The sequence below is a fragment of the Globicephala melas genome, chromosome 3 (genome assembly GCF_963455315.2).
Source record: "Globicephala melas chromosome 3, mGloMel1.2, whole genome shotgun sequence".
Lineage (NCBI taxonomy): Eukaryota > Metazoa > Chordata > Mammalia > Artiodactyla > Delphinidae > Globicephala > Globicephala melas.
Genome location: NC_083316.1, coordinates 39,993,892 through 40,012,687, shown reverse-complemented (window position 1 = coordinate 40,012,687; position 18,796 = coordinate 39,993,892). Strand labels below are relative to the sequence as shown.

The 18,796-nt window shown below is 36.9% G+C and overlaps 1 long non-coding RNA gene across 4 annotated transcripts in view; it reads left to right on the top strand.

Annotated features, from left to right (window-relative positions):
• The window catches only part of LOC115866469 (uncharacterized), a 1,106,684-nt gene that overhangs the window by 9,866 nt on the left and 1,078,022 nt on the right, over positions 1-18,796 (top strand). The gene's annotated exons all lie outside the window — the stretch shown is intronic.

Genomic DNA, 18,796 nt, shown 5'->3' with positions numbered 1-18,796 from the left:
TGGCTCCGCCTTCGCACCCCTCACTTCTCCCGGGGTCTGGGCAAGGAGGGCACTTTCAAAGTGCCGTGCTCCTAGGCCCTTAAAGGGAGGCTGCTTTCCTGGGGTCCGATTGCGCAGAAGGGATAGGTCCGTTTATGCAAGTGAGCAGATCTGGTAACCCCCGTGCCTCTCCTGTGGACACTTGAACTTCGCTGTCCAGCCTTCTCACACTAATAGTGGGTGGGGGCGTCCACCCCGACACGCCCCGCTGAGGGCTTGGCTTTCACTTATGGAGGGTTTCCTTCCTTTATGGCGATTCGTGGTCACAGGGAGGCTTTTCTTTGGGAAGACTGTGATCAGCTGGGGGAAAGGAGAACCAAGATTGGGGGAAAACAAGAAAGAAAGAAATGCAAGAGGGAAGCGGGAGGGGAAGGAAGGGAGGAAAACAGTCTCGTTAGAAATGGAATGTGTGTGGGCAATTTTGTTTAATCTGAATTAGGATGTTTGTACACTGGAAGTTGAATCTAATAAAGAATTTAGGGCACTGTTTTATTTCTTGTTGCTACAGACTTTTATAAGTAAGAGTGCATTAAGTCGGTTGCATGTTACTCCCTCCTTCCTCGCTCCCACTACTCTGGGGAACTGAGAATTGGGAAGATAAGTTGGCCCATCAAAACGCTGGGAGACCCAGGCCACTTAGGAGTTTGCAATGCTTCCCTTGTCTTGTGAGTTGTACATCCTTTGAGTCAAGAGCCACAACTACATGTTAGCTTGACCGAATACTTGCTGTTTTTAATAAAATCAGCTGTGTTTTAGTGGTTTTGAGAATTTCAAAGAAGGGGAAGGAGTGGATGACTGGATTTGTGTTTACAGGTGGTGGAGGGACTCAATTCTATGCAACTCCATTTGATTCAATTCAATTCAACTAATTACTAACTGAAAGTTTCTGTCTAGCAGGTCTAGGGCTAGGCAGGACAAGAGTGCCACCCAAAGGAGGACTCATTGCCTGGAACATAGTACAGGTGACACAGTACAGAGAATCCAAGGGAAGGGCAGAGAGGAAAACCACAAGAATGATTGAATAGATTGCCAAATAGAAGATTGCAGGGACTAAAAGTTGGAGAAGACAAAATTTTAAAAGTTTAATGAAGATCAGAAGTAGGGTGGGCAGAGGTGAAAGGTTGAAGGCCATCAAATCTCAGAAAAGGACCTATCCGCCAAAGAATTGTTCTTCTAATTTATGAATTTGAAGTGATTCACTACTTAGTAAGTATATTAAAAACCCTGTTTCCGCCTGTTTCTAGCTCTCATATTTTCATTTCTTAGTCCTGTCTTCAAAATTGCAGAAATAAGTCTCTAGAAAAATTGCCTTGTGTTGGGACACTGTTCAGTCCCACTTGGCTTTACTTGGGCTCCTTTGCCTGCATTCAGTGCTCTCAGTACCCCAGTTTGGCTTTCCAGTCTCTCCATCTTCATTAACTTGATATCATCAATGTGCTTCCTGCTGCTCCCCTGTCTGGGAAAGCTCTGCCACAGAATGCCTTTCCTGTGTATATCTCACCTCTCTGTCTCTAGTTTCATTTATGTCTTATGCTTCTCAGTATGACCCAAAGGGCTTTGCACAATAATCAGTAAATTCTGATTAATTGACTTACGCTTAGACGTTAAAAAATCATATTTTCCTAAAAATATTTCTCCAAATTGCTCAGAGTTTTCAAAAACAGGTAATAGTGTATGTGTGTGTGTCTATGTGTGCATATACATATATGTACACATATATACACATGCATGTATGTATATGGAATTATAGAAAATTGCAGTATATTAAATTATAAAAAATGAAAAGAGAAATTGTAAAATTATATCTTATTGAAATAAAGTAGGATTAAAACATACTTATAATCAAGGCTGTAGTTACTGTAGTTCACTACAGTGAACTTTACCTTTCTTTGGGAGCGTTAATAAATACTGTGAATTTAAATATTTTAAAAATCTCCTCTAAGATTTACAAACTAATGGTGACAACCAGTGCTGTGGCTGAAGTTAATTTTCATATGTGTTATGAATCTTATGGCTGTATTTATTGATCTTCTTCATGTCAAATCAATGCAGATGTAGAAAAGTATTGCTGGAGAAGTAAATTTAGAATAAGTGTTCATTTTCTGAATTTCAATAAATCTAAACACAAATCAGTGTCAGGAAACCTATTTTCTTAACCAGTTTTATCCTGACTAACAGAAAGACATGCCATTGAGTGAACTGAGACTTAGAGAAGATAAAAGCTGTGGTCACAAACTAGTAATGAAATAAGGTCACTTGATGGCTAATGCTAAGCCCTAGACTTTATACTGTATACTTTCCGATTTTAAGTGAGACCTAATCTGATCAGATCTCTTTTAGAGTTTGGAAATATGGGTGAAAATTAAAAGTACACTGAGAGGTTAGAGGCTGAACTGATTAAGAATTTGGAAAGTAGAGTCTATGAAATGAGGCAAAAGTAATTGGGGTTACTGACCAATAATCTCAAAAAGAGAAACAGATACGTCATTCCAAAGTATTCTCCTTGGAGCTAATCTAATATAATGAGAAAGATTATGGTAGGTTCTGGAGTTAGACTGCATGGATTCAAGTCCTGGAACCACCATGGTTCCAGGTGGTAGCTGTGTGATTTGGGAAGAATTATCTAGTGTCGCTAAGCCTCAGTTTTCTCAGAAGGAAAATGAGGATGAAAATATTGCCTTCTTCTGAAGATTGTTGTGAAGATTAAATGAGAGAAGCCTACAAAGCATTTAGCACAATGCCTAAAGTACAGTAAATGCTTAGTAGAAATGAATCATTCTTCCCAGTAGTAGGAGAATTAGTATTAGATTGACAGTGGAAACATAGGGTGGGGCCTCTGTGTGGTGGGCTCTATAGGAAGTGATGTAATTGGATGAGCATCAGAAAGGGAACTTTAGTGATTGGCTAAAAACATTTCCATCAATTCCTATTATTGTTTCTAGAATCTTCACCTTCAGAATATTTACTTTGGATTAGGAAATTATCTTGAAGATACCCCTATAAAATGGGTATACGTTAAGATATCAGAAACTTTTATGACATTAGCAAGGGTTTGCTTTTCAAATTAGCTGGCTGTCAAAAGATTATTCTTATTATTTTTTTAACAAGAGAAGAAAAAATTCATTAAGGGGTTGCAAATAAAAGAGAGTCTAGAGTTCTGCTTCTGGTGTAAGCTAGGGTTCTTTGGTAGTACAATCATGGATTCCCAAGGCCACAGCATAAATAAGGTATCCCCATCTGGGTAGGAGGGTGGTGTCACTTTTACTTAATAATAAATAATTTTTAAACTACTGTATGTTAAAATAACATTTTTATAAGAAAAATACAAAATGATGTGTTTTGAAAAGTTAAATGTGAGGTCTCAAATACATTTTAAGGTATCCTCAAAGTGTGCTTTCATTCTCCCTCTTTGACTCTGAGGATTCTAGGGTAGGTGGTATTGTCCTGAGCTGCTTCTGTTTTTACAAAGATTTCACGATGATTCAGATTTTAAAATTTACTATGTATGTATTCAGGGTAATGCACTCCAAGACAATGATACTAACTCACGGCGCTAACCCATATGGGCAGCTTAATCTAGTTCAATAATTTTTGAGTTCCTGCTATGTATCAGACTCCAGGGCTATGTTCTGCAGAGGCAAAAATGGGTAGAACAGTTGTTTTTCTACTGAAAATCTGCTGTCCATTAATTTCTTTCACTTGTAGGTAGGAACAGAAAATAAGCAGTTTTGTTCTCAATTCTAACATTCATGTGTTTCATTTTAAGCCTGTTAAATCAAGCAGTCTTGTGAAATTACCACATTAGTTGTTGCTGCTTCAACTTAAGAACCCATGATTGCTTCTTCTCTGGCCAAAATAAAGTTGTATGTATGATGACAATGATGTGGGGCTTGAACTTCATCACCAACCAATCTTTTTTGTTGTTATTGTGCAATGTTCTTGTGTGAATGTTTTTTCAGTTAAAACATAAAATAGATGTTCCTCCCGCTCTATTTCCTGGACAAGTCTGTGCCAGAAACCTGGTCCAAAGACATTTGGGCAATGGGTACTTATGAAAAAAGTCTGACTTCAGAATCCTGGTGAGGGACAGATCTTAACACTGTAGGAAACTTCTCTAAAACTTCTTGGCAGACTTCAACATAAGTGAGACAGTAAGACTACAGTGGGAGAGGGAGTGCCGGGGTGGTGCCCTGGCAGGAATATTCACTTTGTGGCACTCTCTGACTCAGAATAACCAGTACTCAGGAGCAGTAACATTTTAGCTGTGTTGCTGGATCCCTTAATTTGAAATGTGAGTTAATTATATTTTAAGATATTAGGCAATTCTAGAATTATTTGAGCAACTTGATTTAAATATTTTTCTTTAGCCAGTTTCTAAGAAGTTAAATCAGAGATGGACTCTAAAGTCCCAGGATTATAGCAAGTAAATGATAAGTTAGTCATCAAACCAGGAAGATAGGTGTTTCTTATAATAGGACTGGGTCACTAGATATGTATGTATAAAAATAAATACATCAAGAGAAAGAGTGTCTATTATTTGGCTCTGAAATAATAAGTAAATTATTTTACAAATTATGTGGCTATTTTTCATCTGCTTTACTAGACTATAATCTATATCAAGACAGTCAATTAGTCATTTTTATTGCCTGCAAACATCTGCCCTCATGTAATTCATTCATTCCAACATTTATGGAATTAGTTCTGTGCAGCAGGAAGTCTTCTGGGTCCTGCAGATTCAGAGATGTTGAAGTGTGTGGCCCTACCCTCAAGAAAATTCACAAGCTACCTAAATATATGCATAGAAAGATATTTCTAATTGCATCTGATGAACCCTAGAATAGAGGGTAAAGTCAACGGGAGGAAAAAGACAGAGTTTCAAAGAGATGGTGGCACTGGAATTTAGCCTTGCAGGAAATGGGCAAAGGTTTCATAGATGGAAGAAGGGTCATGGTCATTCTAGACACAGGCAGCATGAAATGGATGAATAGAATGGAATAGAAGTTAGGAAAGGCAAGTGAGGTTGTGACCAGATGTGAAAGAATCTTGGAAGGATGCCAAGGAATATGGAATTCTTATAAGCATAGAATATTTTCATAGTTCTGAGTGACATATTCAAACATGTTTTTTACTCTAATTTTCTTCTCTTATTTGTTTCCTGAAGTGGCTTCATTTGATCTAATTTTGAAATATATTAGAGGAGATGAAATATATGAAAGCCATGAAGCACACTGTGAAACTTTTATCCCCTAAATTTTTATGCAGTGCCTTCCTTAAGGAAATTTATTGTTATTTATTATCGATAAATACAATTACATGCACTATTAGGATAAAGGTGGACATTTGTCTGACAAAACAACACGGATAGCCTAGAAGAGTAATATTCGGTGGTTCTTTTAAAGTTTGAAGAAGATGAAAATGAAGCCACTTATCATGATGCCTAAAAGAAGTTTTAAATACTCCAGTTGGACACCATATAATACGCATTTAAATATTAGTAAAGATATACTACCAATATTGGCCATTTTAATCTTTTTGGTCCCAAAGTAGATCAATGGAATGAAGGCAGCCATGAACTCCTAATCATCCAAGTCTTTGTTCTGTGGGGTGAGGACTGCTTTTAAAGGCCCTGCCCTGAAAGAGGAGGTGTGGGGCTTTTCATGAAAGATAGCCATGACTAGTTGATCCCCCTCCAGGAAAGGAAACTGTGGGCAGCCAAGAGGATGGAGCCAGAGATTTTGAGTTAAAAGCCACTAAAGTTGCCGGGGTAAAGCAAGAAGGAACAGCCAAGTGTGAGTAAGCAATGAAGACGGAAGCATTGTGGATCAAGGTTGGAACCAGAAGGCTTAGAAAATTCAAAACTAAGACCATAAATACCAGGATCTGCCCTGATTTTTCTTTCATTTTGGTCCAAATGTGCTACAAAGGCACAAGAGTTTAAAGTACCTACTGTGGACTTATGGCTAAATGTATCTGAGCCATAAAATGTAATGGGACAAGTAATTGTAATATTAAGTGTATTAGTAAGGCTAAAAAAGAAATGATAAGGTTAATTAAACAATTATATGTGTATATTGCAGGGGAGAATTCCATAATCACTGAAATGAGGAAACTATTTTTATGAGACTAAATTTCTCTCTCAAGCCCCTAATATACAGAGAAGTAATTCAGTGTTTTCTTCTCTTTTGTTTTTTCCTGGGAATGACTTTTGAAAGTTTTTTAAATTTAATGCTTGCTGAGAAAAAAAAAAAAGGAAGAATATATGACCAAAAGAATGAATTTTCCTTTAAATAAGATCTACAGAAAGTGTTGAACTCCTTGGATGAAAAAAGAGTTGTAAAGGATATAAGAATGCAGAGAAATTGGTGGATCCTGAGGTGGTGGAACAGGGCCTAGAACGACTACAAAGAATGTTAATCTCTTACGATCTTATAACTCATTTTTACAATAACCACCCTGCCAAAAACATACAAATACAAGTAGAATAAGATATTTTGATATAAATTCAATCTACCTAGAGTAACAATATTTAGATTTTCCTTATCATCTCCATAATACTTAGTTTTGAGATTGTTGTATTTTATAACAAGTTATAAGAAGTTTTTTATAAGAAGTTACGGAAAGTGAATCAGAATTTTCTACTTTGTGGTGATCAAAGTTAACTCTTCTGAGTAAAAATGGTATTTTTATTCCATGAAAATGTCTTAATGAAAAACTCATTTTGTGTGAACTATAGTAATAGGCATGTTTGTGCAATATTCAAACAAACAAGAAGGGAGAAGTATTTCTAGAATTATAGAGTAAGTATCTCAGAAATTCTGCTCCTTCATAAAGGCCATGAGAACTTTGGCAAAAATTGTCAAAATCAACTTATTCCACATTCTGGAATTAAACAAAGAGTTGCAATTTTTTTTTTTAATTAAGAAAAACAACTGAACCTTAAAAAAACAGCAAACTCTGTGGCATGTTAATTTTCCCTATTTCCATCCCCTTCGTCCCAGCTCTGTGGTATTCTGAAAGCAAATGGCCTCACAACTAGAGTAACTGAAAATTGGCAGTGTAGCAGCCACTGTATGTGGCAGAACAGGTTTGGACCTCCCCAAAATCCCTAACCCAAGAGAATCATTACTATTTGACCTGAATGGCAATTTCCTGAAAAGTTCCATTCTCAAGATTTGTCTTTATTTGCCTTGACTCAGAGCTAGCTCTGTGAAAGTAAACCTATTCCAAAGGCATTTGTTAAAAAAAAAAAAAATCATTGGCCATCGTTTCACACAACAGTGGCTTGAAGCAGCAATACCAGTCAGGGCTAACAAGAGGCTGATGAAAATGCAAAAGAAAAAACTAGAGAATAAGATGTTCATAGAGAACTTTGAAAAAGTTCTACGTATTTCTGAGAATATGGGACATGTGCTTGTGCAGGTCTACTTGTATGCTCCAGAAACACCTGAGAAGACTCTAATCTCTCACCTCTGGCTGACCTTGAATCTGTGCAGTCAGGAAACAAAGGCTAAGGCAGAATTGTAAACTGCCCAGTGGAGCATTGAAGATGAACCCTAACATGCAGAGAGAGCCCTTCAGCAAAGGCTGGGAGACTTGATGTTTCAAGGTATTAAACAGAAGTCTGTATTTAATCACTAAGTGACTATTAAGCTAACCAACCAGAGACTTCAGTAGCCATAAAAAACACAGACTTTACAGAATTAGTCTAGGAAAATCACTCAGCAAATACACACAGCAGCAGTAGCAGCAACAGCAGCAGCAGCAACAATAACAACAGACCCTAGAAAGTGAGGTAGTTTGCAGAACCGCCATATTATAATATTTTAAATGTCCAGTTTCAACCAAAAATGACACATAAACACAGGAAAAAAGCAACAATAGAAACCATCCCTTAGGAATCCTAAATGTTGGACTTCCTAGAAAAAACCTTTAAATCAGCTATAAAATGTATTATTCAAAGAATCAAAGAAACCGTGTCTAAAGAATTAAAGTATGAGAATGATGTCTCATTAAATATAGAGGATCAATAAAGGATAGATGTTATTAAAAATTAGGAATTATGAAATTGAAAAATATAATAGTTGAAATAAAACATTCACTAAAAGGGCTCAATAGCAGATTTGAACTGGCAGAAGAAAGAATCAGTGAACTTAAAGAGATTATCCAGTCTGAGGAACAGAACAATAACAACAAATATAAAATAAAGAAAAATAAATAGAGCCTCAGAGACCTGTGGGACACCACCAAGTGTGCCAACATACTCATGATGGAAGTCCCAGAAGGAGGAGAGCAAGAAGAGAGTCCAGAGAGCATATCTGAAGAAATAATGCCTGAAAACTTTCAATATTTGGTGAAAAATATTAACATTCATATTCAAAAAGCTTGATGAGTCAAACTAGGAAAAAATCCAGAGATCTACACCTTGATTCATCATAGTCAAACTGTTCAATGCCAAAGAAAAAGAGAATAAAGAAAGCAGCAAATAAAAGTACAGTAAGTCCCCTACATACGAACGAGATCCATTCTGAGAGTGTGTTCATAAGTCCAACGAAGTTAGCCAAGGTACCCAACTAACACAATTGGCTACATAGTACTGTACTGCAATCGGTTTATAATACTTTTCAAACATAATATATAATAAACACACAAAATAAAACACTTTTAATCTTACAGTACAGTACCTTGAAAAGTACAGTAGTACAGTACAACAGCTGGCATCCAGGGGCTGGCATTGAGTGAACAGGCAAGAAGATTTACTGACTGGAGGAGGGAGAGGAGGTGGGAGATGGTAGAGCTGAAGGATCATTAGCAATAGGAGACGGAGGGCAAGCTGCAATTTCACTCATGCCTGACATTAACGGCCCAGATTCTGATTTCTTGCTGGAATCAATTCTATCTACCCTCTTGAAAAAACAATCCAGTGTTATCTGGGTAGTAGCTCTTTTTTTCTTGTCATAGATGACACGGTAACATTGGATTACGTTCTGAATGGCTGCTGCAACCTTCGTGTACTGTTCTACGTTCAGGTCCTGTGCGTCAAAAACTAACAGTGCCTCCTCAAATAAAGAAAATCCCCTTGCCATTTCCTGTATTGTGAATCTCTTTGGTTCTTCAGTTACTTCTTCCTCTTTTCTCTCTTTGTCCTTTCTCTGGGTTTCCAATTCCATCAGGTCTTCATTAATAAGCTCCTTGTGTTGTGCAGCAAGGAGTTCAATGAAGTCATCCTCTTGCAGATCTAGCTCCAGCTTCTCACTGAGGGTCACTAAGTGGCTGAAGACCTCTTTGGACTCCTCATCCACCTTCTCAAATCCACAAAAATAATAAACAAGCTGCAGGCAAATGTTCTTCCAAACCCCATCAATGGTGACGGCTGTAACCTCACGCCAAGCAAAGTCAATGTTTTTTATGTCCTTGTAGGTGTAATAGTCCTTTCAAAATTGTCACGAGGTTCCTGATTCATCACTCGCCTTTACTGCCTGACGAAAAGTGTGACGTAAATAACTTTTCTTAAAAGTCCCTATAACTCCCTGGTATATAGGTTGGATGAGTGACATAATATTCAGGGGCAGATGCACTGCTTTGACATTGGAATGAAAGTCGTCCATGAAAGGGGGGTGGCCCAGAGCATTGTCGAGCAGCAGAAGAATGTTGAATGGGACGTCCTTTTCCAAGCAATATTTCTCTATCTTCTGGATAAAGTGGTGGAAAAACCAGTCTTGGAAAATGGCCCATGTAACAACCCAGGCTTTGGGGTTAATCTTCCACACAACAGGAAGAGAGCCCCTGGCTGTGTTTTTAAGGACTCTTGGGTTCTCTGAATGATAAACTAAGAGAGGCTTAGCTTCCTATCACTGGAAGCATTGCCACCAAACAGCAGAGTTAGCCTATCCTTTGTTGCTTTATAGCTTGGCATCAACTTTTCCTCCTTACTGATGTAACTTCAGTCTGGCATCCTCTTCTAGTACAGTCCTGTCTCATCCACATTAAAAACCTGCTCGGGTAAATACACTCCTTCATCAATAATTTCTCAAAGTGTTTCAGGAAATTCCCAGGCCAATACTGTATCAGCACTCGCTGCCTCACCGCTTACTTTTTCATTGTGAAGGTTCAAGGTTCTGGCCTTGAACCGGTGAAACCAGCCATGGCGGGCATTAAAAGATGAGTCCTCTGATTCTTTGCCGTGTTTCTTCTTCACAGCTTCATAAAGGCTTTTAGCTTTCTCTTGAATCAGCATTAAGCTGAGCGGGACTCAACGCTGATGCTGATCCTGCATCCACACACTGAGAAGTTTCTCCATCTCCTCCATCACTTTTCCACGCTTCTTTGATGTTATTGTCAACATCACCGGCATAGCAGGCTTCACACGTTCCATGATCTTGTCCTTGTTCTTTAGAATCGTGCCAATGGTTGCACAATTCATGTTGTAAGGATGAGCGATGTCTACCATCTTTTTGCCTCGCTCCACTCTCAATTATTTTCACTTTTGTTTCCATCATTATTGCTTGGTGCTTCTTAAGTAGTACCAGCTACATCACCACTGCTTTATGCTTGCTTCTGGACATCCTGGGCTTGAAATAAAGATACTGTACTACTGTACTCCATACAGTACTGTACAGTAAAGTACACAACCACTTGTAGAGGATGCACTCACGTGACAAGGTACGCCAGACCTGAACTAACTTACGTGATTGGACATGCAAATGTACGTTTACATCTTTGAAAGTTCACAACTTGAAGGTTCATATGGAGGGGACTTACTGTATTCATCATATACAAGGGATTCTTAATAATATTACTTACTTCTTTTCAGAAATCATGAAGGCCAGAATAGAGTAGGATGACATTTTCAAATTTCTGAAAGAAAAAGGCTATTAACCATGTCCAGCAAAACTATCCTTCAAAAAAGATAGAGAAATTTAGATATTCCCTAATACAGAAATACTGAGATGAGTTATTGCTAGTAGACCTTCCCTACAAGAAATACTAAAGGAGTCCTTCATTTTACATGAAGACACTAGACAGTAACTCAAATTCACCTGAAGAAATAAAGAACACCAGTAAAGGTAATTACATTTGTAACTGTGAAAGAGAATACAAATGCATTTTGTTTCTTTTATCATATTTAAAAGTAGCTTTGTAGAATAATAATTGTAAAAACTGTGTTGTTGAGCTTACAATTAATAAGATGTAATTTGTATAACAATTGTAGTACAAAAGCAGAGAGGGAATGGGGCTATATTGGAGCAAAGTTTTTGTATACTATTGAAATTAATCCCAACTAGATTGTTTTAAGATGTTGATTGTAATCACCGGATAACATGAAGAAAATAACTAAAAAATATGTAAGAGAAATAACAAGGGAATTACCATGGTATATTAGAAAAATATCTATTTAACGAAACAGGAGACAGTCATGAGGGAGTGAAGGAAGTTTCCTTACACCATACACAAAAATTAACTTAAAATGTGTCAGAAACCTAAATGTAAGAGCTAAAACTATAAAACACTTCTTAGAAATATAGTAGCAAATCTTCATGACCTTGAATTAGGCAAAGGTTTCTTAGATACAACACCAATAGCATAAGTAATAAAAGAAAAAATAGATAAGTTGGACTTTATTAAAACATAAAACTTTAGTGCTTCAAATGACACCATCAAGAATGTAAAAAGACAACCTACATGATGGGAGAAAGTATTTGAAAATCATAAATCTGATAAGAGTCTAGTACCCAGAATACGTAAAGAATTCTTACAATTCAACAATTAAAAAACCCCACAAATAACCCAATTTAAAAATGGACAACAGCTATAAATACACATTTGTATAAAGAAGAGATAAACATAACCAATAAGCACATGAAAAGATGCTAAGCATCATTAGTTATTGGGAAATTCAAATCAAAACCACAGTGAGATAGTACTTCACACCCACTAAGAAGGCTATGACAATAACAAGTGTTGGCAAGAATGTGGAAAAATTAACTCTCTCAATAGATTGCAAAATGGTGCAGCCAGTTTAAGAATACCCAAGAGAATTGAGAAGATATATCCACACAAAAACTTATACACAAATGTTCATAGTAGCATTATTCAGAATAACCAAACAGTGGTAACAACCCAAATGTCCATGTGTTGATTAATGGATAAATAAAATGTGGATAAATATTATGATATTGCTGAGCCATAAAAAGGAATAAAGTACTAATATATGCTTCAACATGGGTGAACCTTGAAAACATGCTAAGTGAAAGAAGCCAGACACAAAATGCCACATATTGTGTGATTCCATTTATACGAAATGTCCAGAATAGACAAATCCGTAAAGAAAGAAAGTGGTTTCCGGGGGCTGAAGGGAGAAAGGAATCAGGAATGACTGCTAATATGTAAGGGAATTCTTTTTTTAGGTTGACAAAAATGTTCTAAATTTAGATAGTGGGGATGGTTGCACAGCTCTGTGAATATACTAGAAACCACTGGAATTGTATGCTTTAAAAGGGTTAATTTTATGTTATCTCAATAAAGCTATTAAAAAATAATACCCTGCTAATAAACCACAGTGAGTGAGGAGATACCCAGAGGCCTAGTCTGCGTGCACAGTAGTAGGATTAATGAAAAATGGATTCTTTTTACCTTTTGATAGAACTGATTAGGCCAGGTATCTACACTGGCATATCAGGAATAATCAGTGATTCACAGTTGCTGCCTGTTATGCTTTTTGGTAATGTGTAGAGATTTTACAGCAGAAAAGCTTGATTATAAATTGTAGTCCAAAATATTCTGTAGCAATTTGGCTGCTGTACATATAGATGCAAGAACAAGTGAAAAATATTATGTTCTTTTTCAGTACTCAACCTGATGCATGTAAGAGTTTTAGAGAACAACATGAAGTACTATACTGGCAATGATTACAAAACAGAAAAAACAAACCACCAGACTTCTTCAAAATAAATACTGTTTGTTCATTTAAATGATAATGATTGGTTTCCTATTTGGTTGAGGCACTGATTCAACAGTGTCTACTCATTAGAACAAAGTGGTAGGCAATATAAAATTCACCCAGAATATTTCTGTTGATCACAAAAAGAATATACATGCTTCCATGAAGTAGAAAACAAAAGGTATAGAGCATATTCATTGAGAAAATGCTCTAGATATCAACATGAAACCATGGGCAAAGCGGGCATTACAGGGAAATGCTGTCCACTTGCTCTCAGCCCTGTCATTGAATCTGTGCTTATAACTATCTTAATGAAGTCAGATGTCCTAAAATTGAAAACAGGAAGAAATACTGGAAATAATAAGCAACTGTAGTTTGTAATTAACTCCAGTTGCTTATTTTAATAATTTTTTCAACCCTTATTTATAAAGCAATTAAATGATACTCAAAGTTGACAAAATAAAAGAGAGACTCGAAATTACTATATCTAGGGGAATCTCAAGACTTTCTTACAATAAAAAAAAGGAAGATGACTGTTCTCCAGTCAAAAACTAATAATGAGTAAATTAAGTGAGAATGATTGTGTCCTAACATATAAAACACATGTATAACCATAAGCATGTGTGCAATCACACATGCACCCACATGCAAACACACACATCCTAGCACATCATCAAAATATGACACTGGTCTCTGCAGAAACACAGGCTGACGTTAAGAACGCTTACCTACTTAGTTATATATGTGGCTCTTTGCAGTATTTTATACTTTTGCTCCTTTATTGCCTTTACATTTCAGCTTCACAGACTTCTAAGTGATAACTGTCTTTCATCATTGTTTGCAAAGATTTAGTTTCTTTTGAAATTTAAGAGGCGTTATGACACTTCATAAACATTCACAGAAGGAAATCTTAACAATTATTGTTTGTATGGGTTTATAATTATTGAGAATTGTCCATTTATTATTATATTTTTTCCCATTTAGTCTTTTACTTGAATTTCACAATTTTCCGATTAGGAAGGCTGACTAGATATCTCTAATTTACTTTAGTTTTCAGAAATTTGGAGCCACACAATAAATGGACATGCCAAGACTGAAAACTAACTCCGTTTTGTTTTTTTTTAATTCTGTGTACTCACAGTCTGGGAACATTTTAAAGAGAATTTTTAAAGAAAATTTGCTTTAAGTTGGTATTTTAATTTTTGTCTGTTTGTAGTAAATACACAAAATTTAGAGTAAATCTCTAGGACACATCTGTTTCCTGTTCATTGTGCACATCAGATTATAAGCTTTTGGAATGAAAAGTGGCATTTGAAAACCTCAAGAAATGACGATAGCAGCAGTGATGAGATTTTTCAGTTCTCACTGGTAATGTGGGAACTGATTATTTTTCTTGAAAGCTTTTATAAAATAAAGCAAACCTTAGAATATATTCAGATAGGAAATAAACCTTGACATTATATGGTTTCCAATAGCAATAAATAAGAGTTTCAACAAAGAACTCAGTGATTTTTAAAAATATTAACATTTCTTAAATACTTGCCCAGGCTGTTTTTTAAATTTTATGATGCTGTGAAAAATTGATGCCTGTATGTGTGCAATACATATTATTCTACCTTTTGGGTAACACAGGTGGTTGAAGCACCAGAACACATGTTCTACCTAAATAGATGCACAGCTTTTAAATAATCTTATATTTGGGGCAGGTTACAAACTTTTGACTTGGAAGAAAATTTATTGAGATTTGCCCTTTGATATTAATTTGCTACATTAAGTAATTTAGTTTAGATCTTAATCTAAATGAAGGATTTGAGAATTAGAATTCCTTTGATGGGAAAACATCTACCTTATTTGAAGTGGAATCTGCTTATTATTTAAACACACATCAAACATCAAGAACTAAAAAAAAAGTGTACTAAGACAAGGAAGAAATTGCCTCTATCTCCTTTTCTATCCCTTCCTTCCCTGTCTCACCTCCTTCAAGGGAATTTTTCTGGTTCTTTCTGTAGAAATCAAAGATCCCTCACTCACGAGGAATGAGGTCTTTCTGGTCACACACATAAACGTACGTGTGTGTGTGTATGCATGTATGTTTGTATGTACATATGAATGTATTTATCTCTGTCAGCCATCACCCAGCAGATAATAGAAGCTACAACTAGGTAGGAGTTCAAATAGAAATCAATAAAGGGGTAGTTTGCAGAGATGTGTGGTTAGGGCTGAGGAAACCAGCAAGGCATGTCTGATCACAAATTATTCCCACCCCTAGGCCTCCAGGTACAAATGAAGGAGATGGCATTACCAGTGAGAGCTGGAGTCTTGGAAAGGGGTGGGTGTCCAATAGAAGGAGGCAGCCAGTGGGGTGGGGTGGGGTGGAGATGGAGATGGAGATAGAACCTAGGGTGAGAAGGAACCAGGGAGGGCACCAGGGAACATCTGCCTTCTCCCTTCTTCTGCTCTGAGTATCCTGCCAAAGGCTCCTGTTGGCCTAACTCTCAGAGGGCAAGGGGACCTGGGTGATGCCATCTATAGGGGTTAGGCTCCCTGGAACACAGAGCAGAGTGGAAAAGGGCAGAAAATGTATCTGGGGAACAGGGGGAGCAAATGGAAAATAACCAACCTCCATCTCCAGTGCTTCATTTTCTTAATCTGGCTTACTAACTTGCCAGGTGAATTGACCTCTCACTGCTTTGACTGTATACTTACATAAGTGAGCATTCCTTCCCCAAAGGTGAGGATGCTGCGTTACCAGTGGGACCACCTGACTTAAGCAGACAAGACCTCTCTCTGTCCCTGCTCTCAGCCCCTAGACTCCACATTATTGGTGATGGTGATTGGGGGTTGTGAGTGTTTTCTAACAAGTCCGTCTGATTTTAGGCTTTCCATATCCTGAATTAATTACGAGGATGAATCACAGTTGGGCCATAATCTTGGAGGAGAATCCTGGGGGTTCTTGTACAGAGCTTGGTATTGATGTGCTCTGGGAGGCTACAGCCCTCTCAGCTGACTTCAGTTAGATCAGGACTTTGATTATCATATTGGCCCAAACCTTGAGGCTGATAGTAGCTTCTCAGAGGTGCCCAGGGACTCTGGTTGTGCTCAAAGGGCTGGCAGGCATATTCCAGGCAGACAGATAATTTACCAGCCTAGAAGGGCCCTTGTCCTTCTGAAACTTTATGTGTCTATAAAGAGAAAATATTTTGAACCCAAATTTAATATTCAACCTTAATTAACACTGGAGTTTCAGACCATATACACTCCTCAGTATGGTGAAAAAATATCTTTGAATTAAGTGTCCTATGTTACATTTGCGTGCCGCTCTGGTTCTTATTTTAGGAGAGAAAACTTGCCAAAAGGCACTGAAGTTGCCCTTAAAATGCATCTGTTTGGTATCGTATAAACGTGGACTAATATTAAGATAATTAAATATTATTGAACCTTATTAATGAATCTTACTTTCTCATGTTTTGAAGATTGCTTAAATTCACCTCTCTAGGATGTCAGGGAGAAAACTGTAGCCAATGCATGGCAATTAACTGCTACATTCTACTGAATGACACCATTAATTCAATGAGATCCAGCTCTTCTAGGAATTAAAGACTTTCAAAATATGGAGAAAATTATGACCAGCACTATGATTGCTATTACTGCAGAATGTCCTTCCATAGTTTTCCTCTTATGTCAAAAAATACAGTGTTAACGCTGAAGAAAATACAATAAGAGAATATGTAAAAAGAAAATTTGAAACAAATAGAGGAAATAAGGATATTAGATTATTCTACTGTTTAAATGAGCTGCCCTTGAGATTTTGGTGTACTTGATGGCTCAGTGTACCCCAAATTATCTTGTCTGTCAAGATTTATATAGGGGAGGATCACAAAATATCTGAAACGCTCTTGTCTTTAAATTCAAATTGTTTTGGTTCATTTATCAACAGATACTAATGAGGCCCTCTTTTAAGTGCTGGAGTAGGAATAGGGACAGGGACATACAGAGTAACGGGGGGGCATGTTAAGGGGAGGTCTGGATGTTTAGCAGACAAATCAAGGAAGTAGATGGAGATCAGTGCTGCCTAAATGTCCCACCACCTGCTGTGAGAACACAAGTAAGGAACAATGAGTATGTTTTCTAAGTATCTGAACAAGAGGGGTTATGAAATGTTCACATTCAGGAGTAGGAATCTGGAGCTTTTATTTCAATTGTGAAAAATCTAGAGGGCAAGGAGAAGACAAATTAGTGCTTTCATTTCATTTGGATGAAGTTGATAAAGAGCTGAACTACCAGGGGAGGAACACAGAACAGGTCAGAGGGTCACAGAGCAGCTGAGAGCAGAAGGACTTCTTTGTTTAAATATATATATATATCTCCTTTAACTGTGGTTATCAGTAGGATCTGCCACTTCTGTTAGAAAGATATTTGTTATTCAAGAACCTACAAGAAGTCTTCAGAACTTAAACAGCAGAGAGTATATGGGAAGCTTGTGCTTTACTTTCTGATTCAGTGGTTTAATAAGCACCCAACAGAATGCCTACTATATGCCGAGTATTATAAGCCGCTATAAAAATATTTATCATTTAGTATCAATTTTTTCTCTAGTTCAGAACCTTTAATTGAATAAGAGTCTTTCATGCTGGGGTGTGTGTGCGTGTGTGTGTGTCTAGGTATTTTGTTATATACAAAAGGAAAGGATTATCAATGTGTTTTATAAAGATAACTTCCCTAGAAAAAAGCCATGACCTGCTGAAAAAGTTTCGGACAGCCAACACAAAAAATCAGCCTTGTAAACAAGGACTTCTGGAAGTTTGATATACAAGGTTCTCCACCCATTTTCCTGTCACACAGGATGTAATGGCTTTTGTTGCAATGCAGTGTGACACTAAATAACTGGCAGTCACTGAATGTGTTGCTCATTATTTGGATTACTCTATAGAGATGCATTTACAGGAAATCAAATGACCTTAACTAGATAGAATGTATTGATGTCAAATAAAAAACAAGTTAAGGTTTTGTTATGGAACTATTCAAACATAGAGATTAATATTTCATACATGCCAAGGATAGTTTTATGCTTAAAAATCTGCATTCATAATTTAGGTGCATATTTAATCACTTTCTGTGATTTGGAATTAAGACCATGGTCCTGCCTCACTTAACCACTACCTCCTAATATAATTTTTGCTAGAATGAGCTGCCATTTAACAGAGGAACTTCTTTAGGATGTTGATGACAGTGGGAGTGCAATAATAGATTTTAACCTAATAGCTTCCTCAAGTCACATTGTATTGTTATTTTATTGAATTTCATTTTCAGAACCAAGATTTTATATGCTGTTCATGATTTTGTCTACTGTATTCTATGTTGCAATGGAGTTTTGCTTTGTGGATCATAAGTTAATACGAGTGATTAATCATACCTATTTTCTTGTTGTCCTTGACTGAGTCGATAATTATGGGGCAAGATTGGGTACAGATTTAAGATTATTTATCTTTATGTGCTGTATTCATTGAGGACTATTCTGCTAGTTAAGTCACTGCTGCTCTCAGGTAGGAGGGTTTGTACATATATTCATTCATTCATTCAGTCTTCAGAACTCACTGAGCACCTACTAGATCCCAGGCCATTCTCAAGTAGAAGATAGAGTAGACATAGTCCATGCCCTCATGAAGCATATCATTTGTTGGGAGGAGATAAACAATAAACAGTAAATGAATAAATGAGGAAACATGTCACATAGGAATAAATATTACACAGATAATTATAATAGAGTGGCTGGTGACTACTTTCATTTGGGTAGTCAGAAAAGACCTGTGTAAGGAAATG